The sequence below is a fragment of the Acipenser ruthenus genome, chromosome 5, assembly GCF_902713425.1.
Source record: "Acipenser ruthenus chromosome 5, fAciRut3.2 maternal haplotype, whole genome shotgun sequence".
Lineage (NCBI taxonomy): Eukaryota > Metazoa > Chordata > Actinopteri > Acipenseriformes > Acipenseridae > Acipenser > Acipenser ruthenus.
The window spans coordinates 27,323,492-27,339,080 of NC_081193.1; the positions used below are offsets into that span (position 1 = coordinate 27,323,492).

At 35.7% G+C, this 15,589-nt stretch overlaps 1 protein-coding gene across 3 annotated transcripts in view; it reads right to left on the bottom strand.

The window, feature by feature from the left end:
• The window catches only part of LOC117402972 (adhesion G protein-coupled receptor B3-like), a 212,880-nt gene extending 210,674 nt beyond the window's left edge, over nucleotides 1-2,206 (bottom strand). For 2 of the 3 annotated variants that reach the window (XM_034004726.3, XM_034004724.3), the window contains exon 1: nucleotides 1,327-2,205. The gene's annotated coding sequence lies outside the window, so the exon portion shown is untranslated. Of the gene's footprint in view, nucleotides 1-1,326 lie in introns of all 3 variants that reach the window. The other variant, XM_034004725.3, reaches the window with a different exon arrangement.
• Between the last annotated feature and the right edge of the window lie 13,383 nt (nucleotides 2,207-15,589).

Sequence of the window (15,589 nt, forward strand, 5' to 3'; positions counted from 1 at the left end):
AAGCTAGGTTTTTTTTTTATCAAATCAAGTGTCCAGTGTGCCTAAGTACAGTCAGAGATACAACAGTGACCCCAACCCCCCTCACAAACCTGTCCACTAATGAAAGATAATGAAGAAAGTTGAACAAAATATCAAGTTTGATTCTGTTATGTGTCTTTCAGTGCCAGGATATATTTGCATTTACTAATTCAACCAACAACCAACCACCCCCCTAAAATGCAACCGAATCAAATGCACTGGGTGGGAGTCTTTTTCACCTGCCCCATTCTACATTATTAGGATGTGCACATCTTTGTCATGTGTATTTCATATTTAGGTCTGAAACATGTTAACGTTTTCCATTAAAAACGTCTTTCTGGCTTAAAATGGTGTGTGGTGTCCTGATTGCATGAATAATCCTGCAATCAATGCAGCTGTGTGCCGAGTCACAGCAGTGTGTAGGCGTTAAACAGTAAAGATGGTGTCCAGAGACTCTCTAAGCGGATTCTCTAATGACCCTGATTTATGATTATTAAGAAAGAATTGGTTTGAATTATGGAATCAACTATACGACGCACACCCATGTCTACTTTATGTAGATTATGCAGAGGACTTTGCTTGCCCTTTTATTATAACAGCCTAAAATACGAAATGGTGCGCAGCATTCCAATATGCAGTGTTCCACAACAAGCAGTGAATCTTTTTATATTATTTTTTTAAGATAGTATTTCGTGTGTTTTATTATAAAAAAGCTTCATTTTATGTTTTTTTTCAACACTTATGTAATATTTGTATAGCATGCTTGCACACTTGTAATATAGACTACATGTAAATTACGAAACACAGGAAATTGCTGGCAAATCTTTACATTTTAAAATCAAAGATAAGTTAAAAAAAAGGGGGGGGGGGGGGGGGGGTTAGCTTGGGCATCTAGATGACACACATTTAATGGAACATAGACGGCGCCATAACTCCATTATTAGCAAATGTCCTACTAAAGAAGCACACTGTATTTCACCTCTCTTAACTTCCCATTAACCCTGATATATATATATATATATATATATATATATATATATATATATATATATATATATATATATCGCAATAATGCCAAACTCATATTGTTTAGACTTAAAATATCAATACTACATTGATTAAAAGGGTCATTTTTCTTCTTTTTATCTGGGCCGCTTAAACTTTCAAACTACAGAGCTGCAGTCGCCTGTTCAAGGACCTAAGCAGTTGCCTGGCTGATGAGCTAGCAGACTCAATTTTGCTATACAATCTATGTTAAAAAAAAAAATAATAATAATAAAAGAAAAGAAAAGAAAGGAAAAAGATTACCTTACACTCCGGAAGCAGTGGCTATTTTTCAAACATACTAGCACACATGCTCTCGTTATAACATCAAAACCAGCTGCCTTCTTTAAAATAATCACTTCCCATTGCCCACAGTAAAAGTCCAGTTCAAAAAAACAAAACAAAACAAAAAAAAAACGATGAGTTAAAAGGGGGGGAGGGGGGGGGGTCGCTATTAATTTCCAGTCTGGATCATTTCCCTTGCTTCTTCCACCAAAACAGAACCAAATGTCCACATTTTATTACAGGGAAAAAGGATTTCGGGTGCCTTCAATTAAAGTAATTAAAAGAGATAAACAAATCGGCTGAAGAATATATAATTATATATTTTAAAATATATATGCAAGCAAATAAATGTGTCTTCTTTCCTTCCTTGTTTTCTATCCGCGTGTCTTTCCAGAGACAGAGACAGGCAGCAGATCGAAAAAAAAATCCTTGGCTGATGCCATGGAGGGAAGATGTTTGAATGCTGAGTGAGATAGGAAACCGCTCTCTGGCTCGCTTGTTCTCTCAGCTTCAGGACTGGGTCTGCAATATCACGTCACAGCCACAAAGATAAAGCACGTAGGACGCTACTTGCTGCGTCTGGTACTTTTTTTCCCTTTTGCCCACTAATTCCAGTTTATTGAAAGGGAGACAGGGTGGTAAATCTGCCCTGGATCTACAGTTTCTTGAGCTACAGAAGCTATCGCATCAGCACCACAAGGGAAAGTCGCAGGTCTTGGTTTATTGCTACTGAGGTTTGCGGGGGTTGGGATGGGAAGTGTGCTTAGGACGGGTGTTAAAGGGGCAGAAGCTCGGTATTTTATTTATGTATTTATTTATTTATTCGTTCTTGCGTTGCAATTATTTGGCCGTAACTACTTTGTCGTCACCCAACTTTGTGCTATGGTGGAGTTGATAAGAGCGTTTGTGTTTTTGTAAGGAGCGATTTGTTACATTACTTACAGTCATAGTATAATATTATTTAAATGTATAACTGTTCCACGGCAATTCAGAATTCAACCCGTTTTAGAATTGTGCAGAAAGCCTGTATAATTCGTATGTGTCAAATAAATGAGGAATTCCTGTTTGTTTCAGAAGATATACTGCATTAATTCATAGCTACACAATTATACAGTTAGAGTCAAATTATAATTCTTCTCGCGACATATTATGCAATTTGAGTTTGTGTGGGAGACTGGGAGGTTCTAGCAATAATAGGAAGAATGAGCAAAAATGCATGTGTTCTGTTGGAAAACTTAAACAGTTTATATTTTAAGTGGACACGATTGATAAAATGCATCAAACATGTTTTTTTTTTTTTTTTTAAGTTACCGTACTGGAAAATATACAACATTACATATTTCGATATTTTTCTATTTTTTTAATGCCAAGTAGGACTATGTATTTAAGTACGTCATGCTACTTAAATGTACAGCATTTTTTTCTGTTTTAATAAAGCATGTCTACATACAATTAAAAAATAACATATTAATAATAATGAAGTGTAAGAGAGTAGACAAAGGTTTTGCCAATTGCCCTCGATGGCATTAGACATTGTTTTAAATAGACATGTGTCTTAATCTTTTATACATTAAATTGTATGACTCAGTATTGTAATAGCAACTGACGTCAAACATGTAGTTGTTTGGGTCTGGAGCTGTAATGTATAAAAAGCCAAACTGGGAGTAATGGCGGCCCCAGCACTCATTTTGTCTAATTTGCATTGCCACAGTTTAAACAAAAACAAAAACATACTAAACACATTGTCTTTGATAACTATTAAAAAAAATAAAGAGCATTAATAAATTATATTTTCCAAAGATGTTCTGCCTCCTTCTAACTGTGTTATGGGGGAGATTAATGGACATATAGCTACAATTGCCATTTTAAATTTGACTTGTTAATCCCTTCACTACCCTTTTAATGGTGTTTGCAATCATTTGAATGGTTATATATATAATGGTTATATATATATATATATATATATATATATATATATATATATATATATAACCCCTAACTGCACTTTAATAACTTTGGCGTGGTTTGTCGGAATTGCCCACAGATCTGCATGTTCCATTGACTTGCATGACACCATATTATCTAGCTGCCATCTTGCTTCAAGCCTGTGTTGTTGTTTTTTTTGTTTTGTTTTGTTTCCTGTACCTTTAGAAATGACATGATAGTCAACTCCCTTGAACTACAATAATATGAGCTACTTAAATAAAATTGTGTTTGCATGACTTGTGTATCTCACATCGTACATCGTAATTGCTTACTATCAGTGTTTGTCTGTTAATGTAAATTATCTGAGTGGGGTATTTTCGAAGCTTGATAACTTTAAGTAAATATCTATTATAAAGTGCGGGGTAATAGAAAGGTGCCACATTGTGCTATGAATGACCAAAAACTGTAGAGTAAACATGTATTTTCTTGCAATGTATTTTTTTTCTTACAATGTTAAGAAAAATGTACAGAGTGCTGTTTGTATGCATTTCAATGCTGCACTTATTTAATGCCACAGGTAAAATGCAAATGAAGGAACGCAGAGCCATTGAAAACAAGTGACTGATATGAAAAGCAGGAGAGTTGAAGTGTTGCAGTGGATTCTGGGAGTTGGAGTTCTGTAAAAGGAAAGACATTGCAGCAATTAAACTGTTTCTTTAAGATTGTGTCTCTTCTTCAGAGTAATGCAAAATACATATACTTGTATTTTTTCTTAGCTCTACAGTATGTACTTACAACAAATCAGGAACAAAAAGAACATACATGTCAGTTGAATTACAGAATGAAAGTAGATTTATACTTTTTAAACTGTGTAAATCTCTCTCATTCATGTTAGACAGCTAAACCTAAAACATACCTCCTAAGGAAGTTCTTTTAAATCACATGACTATTGCATTTGTTATTTTCTTAAAAATAACAAAGCTTCCTCATGATTTCAAGAGATTATTATCATTATTATTATTTTTTTAAGAAACACATTGTTGTTTTTACTAGAACATTTCAGAAATCTAAATGCAGTCATACATTGATGACATTTTTTAAAACTTTTTAAACCATACTATAGAAACAGATTGGCAACAATAATAATTGCTTCAGAAAAATAAGTCGATTCCCATTGGATATTGGAGTTTATTTCAAGAAGATAAGTATTTTTATAATTCCTAGCATGATAAAGGAACGCTCTGCTTTTTTAGTTTTATACACACTATGATGAAACACCCTTATTTAGTAACTACCAGTAGACAGTCGCAATTTTCATGTGAAATACCTTATTAAGGGATAATGGCATTGCTGTGGCGAGTCATTAGTTGAATGCAGGCATTCATTATTACAGAGGAACATGCTACAGCAATGCCATTATCACTATTACACAACAACTTTTTAAAGATCTATTTACCTTTGTCTGAAATAAGCATTGTAGTCCACTGAAAGAGCAGTGCTTGAGCATCAGTTAGCAGTGGTTTTAGAAGAGGTGTCATTAATTAGAGTCCTTTCTCAGTCAGGCTTTATTTACAGTACCATTATTGAGTAATAAAAAAAGGCTGACCTCCATAGGAAACAATGGAGGAGCAGTGTTGGGTTGTTGTATAATAATAAATAAGGATACTATGTATTAAAACTAGGAGTGGATAATATAAAGTAATTTAATGTTAATCCTTAAACTATTTAGTATACATAACCACTGTGCCCTGAAACAGTGATGTTTTTGCCCTAAAGCCCCCCCTCCCCCTTCCCACATCATATGAATACCACAATTAAAAAGTAATCAGAGGGCAGTATATGCTTTCTATTATGTGCTGTTCAAATTGCAGTCTAATGGGATCACAGCTATAGAACTGTAGATTGTTAGGCGTCTAATTGCTCAGCCACTGTGAAAATGACTGCATGTAACACAGATTTCCCTAGTTTCTACCTAATCAGATATATAAAAATACAAGCATGTTAGCATTGTTAATGGGAATGGGGAAATGTATATATTCCCATGGCACGATTATTAATTTTTTATTTAGCATTTAAGACTTCTAAGTGCTTCAGCGTTTTTTAAATTAGTTCAAGGACAGTGGCTGCAGATATTAATATCTCTCTCCAAAAACTTTCTGGCGAAGCATGGTAAATATACCTTTCACCTCTATACTGGTTTAATACACTCCTGTTCTACCATCTTATTTATTCTGCAATTTAGTTAATGATATTTCCTAGATGTGTAAATAACATACTCAATTCTAGACCATAATAAACCAAGTTTATTAGTTAAATGGAAAATAGATTTACTTAAAAATACACAATTGTTAGCTAATCTTTCAGTTATGAAATTTTCACAGCATTAAGAAAAATGGGTTACAGTAAAAAAAAAGTAATTGGTTAAATAAACTGCACTTTAAACTGTATAAATACAAGAAGGGTGAAGATTTTTTTTTTTTTGCCCACAGATCAGGGCACCACCTCACCATGCCTATATCTATATCTATCTATCTATCTATCTATCTATCTATCTATCTATCTATCTATCTATCTATCTATCTATATATATATATATATATATATATATATATATATATAATTTATTTCTTAGCAGACGCCCTTATCCATATATATATATATATATATATATATATATATATATATATATATATATATATATAACCTTTCTTAACAAAAGTATTCAAATTGAATGGGAGTTGCTTTCTTTTTTACAGCTGTTGGGCAAACAGATGACAATTGCATTTAAATGTTTAAATGTTCCATATGGCATACAGTATATACAGTACATTCAAATGCTTAGGGGAAGATAACAGAATAAACAGATACATTAAGTCCTTTCAGGATTGTTTCAGCAGAATCAATTAAGCATGTTATACCATAGGAAAGGTTGCATAGTGTCATGTTACATATATGTATGTTAGTCATCTTTTAGACATAATGTAAAAAACATGTCAGCATGAATGTGTTTTCCACCGCAATGTAACACAAACTGCCACCATTATATATGATTCATGCGTGTGTCTATAGACATGCATGTGTATTAAGTAAAAACAGTGTTTAGGCTCAGAGTATACAACCATTGCCTGTTGTAGAAATAACTAAACGTGGGGACAAAAGCAATGCACTCACACTATGCATATTAAACAAGAAAAACTGAAAAAGCCACATCAGCTGGTTTACTTGAAATAGCCTACAGTAATGCATTGAGATAAAGGACCAAAAGTGTCTTCATGGTAAATGCATTGTTGCACGTTTAGCATGTATTCTATAGAAAGCAAGCTTTCATTATAAATCTACAGCATACAAATATATAAGGTATGGAACCTTTTTGTCCTGTTTTATGTTTTTCCTGATGCTTGTGATTGTATTTAACACTAAGAACTGCTGCAGTCTGGTGAGTGTCTTGGCCAGGTCATTGTTGAAAATGAAACTCTCTTCCCAATTGACTTACCTGTTTAAACAAAGGATTGATTTCCAGTAACCCTTGAAAGAGGAATTCTTTTTTTTGTGATGAGACATAGCAATTGGTGCAATACTTGTCCAGAAACAATTCCAGATAGACAACTGAAGAATTTTGTGGACCGTCACTTGACATCCTACTTGAATAAGATAATGATCAAGGAACTGTTTCTTCAAACTCTGGGGTCACTTCCTTAGAATATGCCTGTATCTGGGTCTGAATTTCTTGTTTCATTTTATCATTGTGGCAACAATGTGTTTGTATTTAATATATATGTATATGCTGAAAAGAAGAACCAGCAGCCAGTTCAATGCTGTTGGATAAATAATTTGTTAAAATGTGCCAGCATCTGAAATAACTAGGTAGAGATTTTTTTTTTTCTTTTCTTACTGTACTTCACTTGGAATGGTAATGCATTACAACATGTGACACATCTGACAATATTTGTAACCACCTTGTTTTATTTGTTGGATAAAAAAAAATGACTGGACTGAAGATCTTCTATGCTCTGTACAACTAGATGAGACAGTTCAGCTCATTTCTCAGGTAAATGCCAAATCTTGTTGGAGATACCAAGTCAAATCAAGCCTTGCATATATGCAGTAATGACACGTCCTGCATTATCCCACATGTATAAACTGGGTCTAATATTCAAGACATGTAAATGTAATATTTTTATATGTTTAAATGTACAACTTTAGTATAATATTGTGTTAACATAAACATAATATAGAATGGGACTTCCAGTTCATAAAATCCAGGTCAATTATACGCTGTTGAATATCTGGTAAGTAGACATACAGTAACCTTCATGTAATGTTGTTGAAATTTTTGCTGTTGCCTTGTGTTTAACATGTTTGGTTTAGTGGCTTTAATAAGGGGCAGCAGTGTGGAGTAGTGGTTAGGGCTCTGGACTCTTGACCGGAGGGTCGTGGGTTCAATCCCCAGTGGGGGACACTGCTGTTGTACCCTTGAGCAAGGTACTTTACCTAGATTGCTCCAGTAAAAACCCAACTGTATAAATGGGTAATTGTATGTAAAAATAATGTGATATCTGTATAATGTGAAATAATGTATAATGTGATACCTTGTAACAATTGTAAGTCGCCCTGGATAAGGGCGTCTGCTAAGAAATAAATAATAATAATAATAAGTTATATGTACTGACTAATTAAACTCTTCAATTGTTATTTTCAGAATTTTGCTGGGTTTCTATCATAATGGCCTCCAGTTGTAGTTTATCCCAGAGCGTTATATTGTAGGTAAAGAACTAAAAATCTAATTAAATAATTGAATTGTCTTATACTGAAAATTTACATATATAATAGGTATACGCAAGATTAGTTTACTGCTGTATATACAGATCTTTAGTGTTGGTTAACACAAGCTGGTATGCACTTGTAAGCTTATATGTTGTTATATACTTGTGCTGGAGATTGTGGTCAGTTCATACAGCAATTCTAAGGCTACACTGGGCTGTCCCAGTCCCAGTCCCAGTCCCAGTCCCTCCAGTAATAAAAGGACAAGCATTTCTGTGCATTGTTCACTTTGAGTCATTGCTGCACTGCATATCCCATTTTGTTGTTTTTTTTTGTTTGTTTTTTACTGGACTTGAAATATATGCATGGTAATGTTTCTTTGTTTGGGAAACCATTGTCCCTGATAATAGAACTCTGCTCATTCTTTCTGGCTGATAAACATTTGCATAGTGATGGATTTATCCAGCTTTCCTGGGCAGGGGAATATTTTTGTCTTATACAGTACAATGGGGTAGATGTACTAAAGTGTTGCGTCTGTCGCACTCTTTGCAAACCACATGCAAACCAGAAGTACGTGTAGCATGAAATGTGTTAAACAAACGCAACGTTGTTAGCATGATTTTAAGGAATGGTTTGCAGCCGCAGTTCTTATTTGCGCTTTAGCCTTAAAATAATATGTAATTCTGGGCGTTCCTGTAGAAATTCGCAAAAACAGGGTGGAGATAATGCAAATGAGGGATCAAAAATATTGTAAAGAGATGTACTAAAGCTGCAGGCAATTGCGACACTTACAATTGCATCAATTTGTTCAGAACTTTTGAAAGCATGTTTTAAACAGTCGCAATTGTTGCTGGCATTTCCCAGTACGCTTTTTCTCGTGTGTTGCCAGTTGTGCTCAATGTATTTGAGACGAACACCCAAATACCTAATTTTCACTAGTCAGGGTGTACTTACAAGCCTTGAAAACACATTTATATGACATTTCTGGTTTTCCCAGCGTGTTGGGCGCAATAGACTGCACACATGTGCCATCTGTATAGGACCGTGAGCTATGATGTGTTAATTGTCTAGACTACTAAGTAGACCAAGTTAAAAAATAATAATTTAAAAAAAAGAAAAGAAAAAAAACGTAAAATCATTTAGTTATAATTTAAAATAATCTTTTTGTATACCAATGTGTACAATGCAGCAGCATGATTTATTTTGTGTTACCAGTAGGCTAAAGTACAAAAAAGTGCGCTAGGTATTCATTTGATTTTACTACTGTATTGTATAGTGTATAGGCGTACTGTACAGATTTATATTTTAACATAATGTAATGTGTAGTGTACCCAAAACACATTAGTGTTATTTCAGCGCAATGATTTCTATTTAAAATACATTGTGAACTGTAAATGTATGTGTGTACGATTTTATTGTATTGCTTTTAAACTCGACACCTCCTTATATCGGAATAACATGTCCGTTTTAGCGAGGGGCTACTGCTTCTGTTTGATTATGACAAGCTTTTTGGGGGTGGGGCCCCACTACAGAATCTGATATAACAGTATTAAAATAGGCAAAATGAAGACGGAACAGAATGCATTGTACAGATGACGTTTAACAAAAACAGTGTTATTTTGATTCTTACACCCTTGCATGTATAGACGGGCACTCTCTGCTGCACCAAACCACAACTCAGCTGCCGCTATTTTATTTGAAAAAATGTCGCAGAACTCTCGCTAGAGATCTCGCTAAGGTGACGCAAATAATATTTAAATTACTATATTGAGGCTGTCATCATTAACATATTTTTTCTTAGTACATACATCAAAATGTGCACTTTTAAGAATTGTTGCAACAAAAATGCAAATTGCGGTATGTTTGCGCTGCGACTGGCCCACCTTCGTACATCTACCCCAATATGTTTTGGTAAAGTGGGACTACCACCTATAACACTTTCTTTAACGTTTAAGTTTGTAAGAGCAGAGTCAAGTGCTCAACAGTCCCTGTGAATCAAATGGACTCGTATTATTAAAGTTCCATGGGTCGTATTAAATAAGATTTTGTCCCCATGTAAGGTTTGTATTAAAAATAAAAAGCTAATATTTCAGATATAGAAAAATATACAGTACAGTTGCTTATCGTGCATTTGTTCAATGTTGGTCTGGCCCCACATGTTTATCTTTGATTTTGTTAATACATAGCACCTTGGTACCTTATATTAAAAGTGCAGGCAGTACACTGAGCCTGGGCATATTATTTGCTTCTCTATTCTCTTTCAGATTTTGTATTCCTATCTTTAGAATTGGAAAACAATTATGAATCTACTAAATAAGCCAATGAACATCTTGTACAACTATCAGGGATATTTATCAACTGTGTATGAATACAAATGTCTGCATTATCAATTCAAATAGAAACCAAAGGACATTAAATTAAGAAAAAAATGTCGCTGCTTTTGATTAAATTATATTTGCAATCTTATTCTTCAAATTATTAAATACCTGTGTTCATTATGAGTAAGCAAAGTTTCATAACAAAATGCTACTGTCACTCTGACTTGCACAAAATTCAGGGGAGTAAATTAGTGAATGACTAGTACATGTAAAATTTGCAGTCAACATGTCCTTATCATGATTTAACCACATTTATGAATCATTAATTAATCTATTTAACAAGTGTAATTGTTTTCCAGCATATTCATCCATTCCTATGTATATAAACTTTAAATTAAGGATAATGCCAAAACGTTACTATAGATAAGTTGTTACAAAGGGTTCGCTTTTAAACAAAGGATTTTGGGACCTATGCCATTAAGTATTATAAAGCTTGTCTGCCGCACAGAGATTTTGTATTTCCAATCCAATAAGGATCGTAATATTTCTAATTGCAATTATGTTTGTAATCTGATTATTCTAATTCTTAAACAGCTGACTAAGATTCGAGAACAACAATAACTAGAAGGGCACAAATATTGAATATAGGCATTTACATTATTTGATAGGTCTCTTTTAAGGTCAATATTATTATCAGTGCAGGTATGCATACCTCCAGAGAAGGATACAGTAGAGTCATCCTATGTAATATCTTAAAAACAGCTCATACAATGGAATACAGAACATAAAGGATAACCCATCTGTAGAAGGGTGGTGGGTAATTCACTGACACACGGGAGACACAAGTGAACTTGAAAACACCGCACAGGTGCCCAGTTTTATTATTGGTGGGGCAGTTCCACTTTTTGGCCCGCAGAGGGCGCTGTTGTCTGTAGTCTGCCTATCAACAATGATCTGCAGAGCCACAGAGATACCAGAGGCGGTACTGTTTCTCAGTAACGGCGCACTCGCAGGTGCTCAAACAAAAGAATAAGCAAAAGGAGAAAAGAAAAAAGGAAAATAAAACACAGTAATCAAAAACTACAAATAAAAGGTGATGCACTCGGCAGCTTCACCCTGACCGCTGCTACCCGCACGGTCCGGGTCTCCGTCCTACCCTCACCGCTCCCTCAGCCTGCTAAAAAATACTGATGGGGTCTGCCCACGGTTTTCCCCGCTAACCCTGTTTTCTTTCTTTTGTCTTTAGTTTCTTTTGGGGTTTTCCTCTTCGGCCGTGTCTCGAATCTGGACCAGAGCGTCTGTACGTCTTTTCAAAAGGGCAGCCCTGAGGGAACAGCAGAATGTTATTTTATAGGGCCAGCAATCCCCCCAAGACTCGCCTCTCAGCCACTCAGAGAGAAGGAAAGTCCGCACACCCTCTCTCCCACCTCTCCGTGTCACTGCCATGACTGACAGGCGAATATTGACTGGCTGCTGCCCTCTTCCTGCAGCACTTTGAACACCTCAGAAGAGTCAGTACAGGTCTCCCCCTGTTACACCATCCTTCTAAAAGGTTTATGAAGACTAATCCAGTCAGGAATTGCCACATAAACCATGAAGTGGCAAGTGGGATTTTCCATTACTTTATTTATAATCCACTCAGTGCAATGGGCAATCCTATTTATACCATGAAGGGACTGCCTTCGGAATATCCCCTCCTTCCTCAGTCCCTGAGTGATACCATTTCTATGATCTATGAAGCTGGTATATGTATATATTCTGGTGGTTAAAAGGAGGAAGAAATAGTAAGAAATCAAAGCTAATTTACACTTTTTTACAATGTCTGCAAACTTTATGCTTACACTGCTGTCACAACCCAGAATTCAGCTGGTATCAGGCCAGCAGTACCAGGCTCTTTTGGTTGAACTAATTATATAACGGGCAGCAGTGTGGAGTAGTGGTTAGGGCTCTGGACTCCTGACCGGAGGGTCGTGGGTTCAATCCCCAACACTGCTGTTGTACCCTTGAGCAAGGTACTTTACCTAGATTGCGCCAGTAAAAACCCAGCTGTATAAATGGGTAATTGTATGTAACAATTGTAAGTCGCCCTGGATAAGGGCGTCTGCTAAGAAATGTAATAATAATAATAATAATAATATATAGGTGACAATTACACCCCATAACATACGCAAACCCATAAATATGCCCTGGAGTATATAATCCAGGAGCAGTTTGATTACTCAGGACCCCACTGCTCACCACTCAATCTACCAGACCTAAAAAGCATATGGAGTGCAAAATCAATTTCTTCCTGTTCACTGGTAAATCCATCTAAGTTACATATGTGAGCAGGAGGATAATGGGAAATGTAGTTCTGAGAGGTCCATGCGGGTACATTGGAATGTAATTTAAAATTTTAAAAAAGTGGTCAAAATGTAAACAAAACAAAAACAAAACAACAATACACACACCTTATGTAAGCAGTTGTAGCAACACATGGGAACATGTAACACAATAAAATAAAAAGGTCCTTATGTACCCTTTAATTTCATACTATTGAAACACCATGACATTTCTGGGGTAACATTCTCTAGATACGAGCTACAAATAAACTCAAGTAGCGGGATCAAATTTAAACTGTGTTTTGCAAGGGTCATTCAGTGACCACCATTTACTGTAAACCATCAGTGGATTTAAAATGGAGAATGTCACCTCAGATTATCTGCAATTCCCTATTCACTCCTTAACAATCCTCCCCAGTGCGATCTTGACTGTGACTCTGCTACCTCAGGAATAGACCATGTTATTTCTGACCCTGAATTAAAAAGAATTCTCACAACAGCCTTATGCTGCCAGCAGGAAAAGGCAAAAGATAGAGAGCCTATTTTCCCTCCCTCACAGACGGCTCTACAGCAGTGCCTCAAAATGAATGTGTTACCAACTAACAAATCCTTTCTTTCAGGGAATGCCACTTTCATGCTAGGAAACACACATTCTGGGCTGTCTCAGTCTCTCCACTCTAAAGAAAGGCACTATCAGTCTATCTCAAGTTTAAATCTGTGGTGAGGGATAGCACCAAAACTGCATTAAGTGCTGTCTTTATTCTTTTAGACACACTTTATACAAGATTTCTGAAGCTTTCAGGTAGTATTGCATTATGTTTCTTATCCAGAATACTGGACAGCTGTGATCAGTTGTCAGTGTATGCATATCACAACCTGCTATACCTTTGAGGTCAGATCTTTGGCTGGCCACGACAGAATACCTGAAACCACCTGGTTACAGATCGAGCGCAAACACACCGCCTTAAGATCTCATGAACCAATACATCTCAACAGTGTTCTGCAATCATGTGTCCTTGTCACAGATGGCTTTGTGTGGCGTGTGGGTGGTGACGTCAGGTTCAGGAAGCATCAGTCAAAAACAAAGTATTCACTGAAACTGAAGCACTGTGGCTGCGCTCAGTGTTTTATTAAGTAATAAAACAAAAGATTTAAACAGAACACCAAACAAAAGGGCACAAGGGCCAGCCAAACAAACAAACAAACAATAACATTGACAAGTATATTGTATATAGCAAATGTTTTTCTCTCTCACTCACTCACTCACTCACTCACTCACTCACTCACTTACTTACTTACTTACTTACTTACTTACTTTGCAAAACACGTCTCGCCTCTGACACTCTCTGCCTTCTGAGTCGAGAGTGGGTCTTTTATATTTGTGGCAGGAGCCTTAATTACCTATAAATAAATTACCTTATTAAGGCTCCAGCCACATTCCCACACGAGATCTAGGGAAGGGATTTTAACCCCATCCCCACGACTACACATTACAAGACCGTCTTTTTCGCCGGTCTCAAACAGTAAATAATAAAAGGACGGTGCTCGACCGCCTGCACATAAACACAATAATAACAATTAGGACAGACGGCTTCGTCCACCGGCATACAAATACAATAATAATAATAATAACAACAACACAAAACATACATATATACAAATAATAATACAGGGGCGGGGTGTACTCCGTCACAGTCCTTTGTTGTAAATATTGGTCTAAGTCGAAGTCAATAGAAGGAGACCCAAAACATGATAGAACTGACAGCACCAATTTAACTTTTGCCATTGACTACTGTTCACCAGGTTGACGCCAGTCTAAGACATCTGCTTTAATCATCATGTACAGTGATTCATCACTCCATGTGCTACTTTTGCAATGCTCAAGACTCCACTGATGCTGTTCCTTGTATACTAGTATTCATATTCCGACCACGGTATCCAGACTCACGGACTGTATTCACACAGACAGATGTCCCTGCAGCTTCTTGAAAATGTATTGTTAATTCATTGATGCCAGCGTACGTGCTTCCTGTAGCCTCAGTGTCCTCTTTGTGGGGTAATATTTGAATGCCGACCAGAAAAGAAGAAATTTTTGACTTCAATGATTTACACTTTTTTCTTGAATCTATTTATAGGGAATTTCTACCTTCTAGTAGGTCATAACTTTTGCTGTATTTAGCTTTTTGTATTAATAGATGATTTTGTCTTATGTTCAAAGCATATTGGCACTAAAAATGTTACCTGACAGTTAAATTATGACCTACATAGTCTTTAAGGTGTTTTTTCTATAATACAGTATCTTATCCATAAAACCTAGACCTAAATCTGAAGGGAAGAGGCAGATGCATGAGTGTAATTCAGGTACAGTATTCACTTACAATTTTCTCATAATATATACAAATATGCAATACTGAGCATTTTTTCCATTAAGGTTGACCCCTTTAAATTAATACATTAGTCATGCCTCCCACCTAACTACACACTGGAATTCTTCAGTTTGGATTTTAAATGTGACACCTCACAAGAATATGGAATTTTAGAGCTAGTGATTGCTGAATTATTCATTGCTAAATAAATCATATGCAAGCAAAAAACAGTCTTCTCACCTCAACCCTGGTTTATAAATGGTGACTGTCATATTTATACAACCAGCCATCTATAAATAGCTTTACTACTGTATATTGTGAAACAAAAGCAATCTCCAATGATAGTTCTTTTGTACAAAAATCAAAGAGCAAAACATGATATACATTATGTTAATAGATTTAATTCACCCATGCGAAAGATGGTTTAGTATTAAAGAACACTTTAGTGTTGTGCATTTTGTTCTTAAATGAAAAACTAGTTATGGTAGTACAGCTGGGAATAGATGTTTCTGATGCTCTTGCCCTAAACACATTTGTTTTAGTGAACATA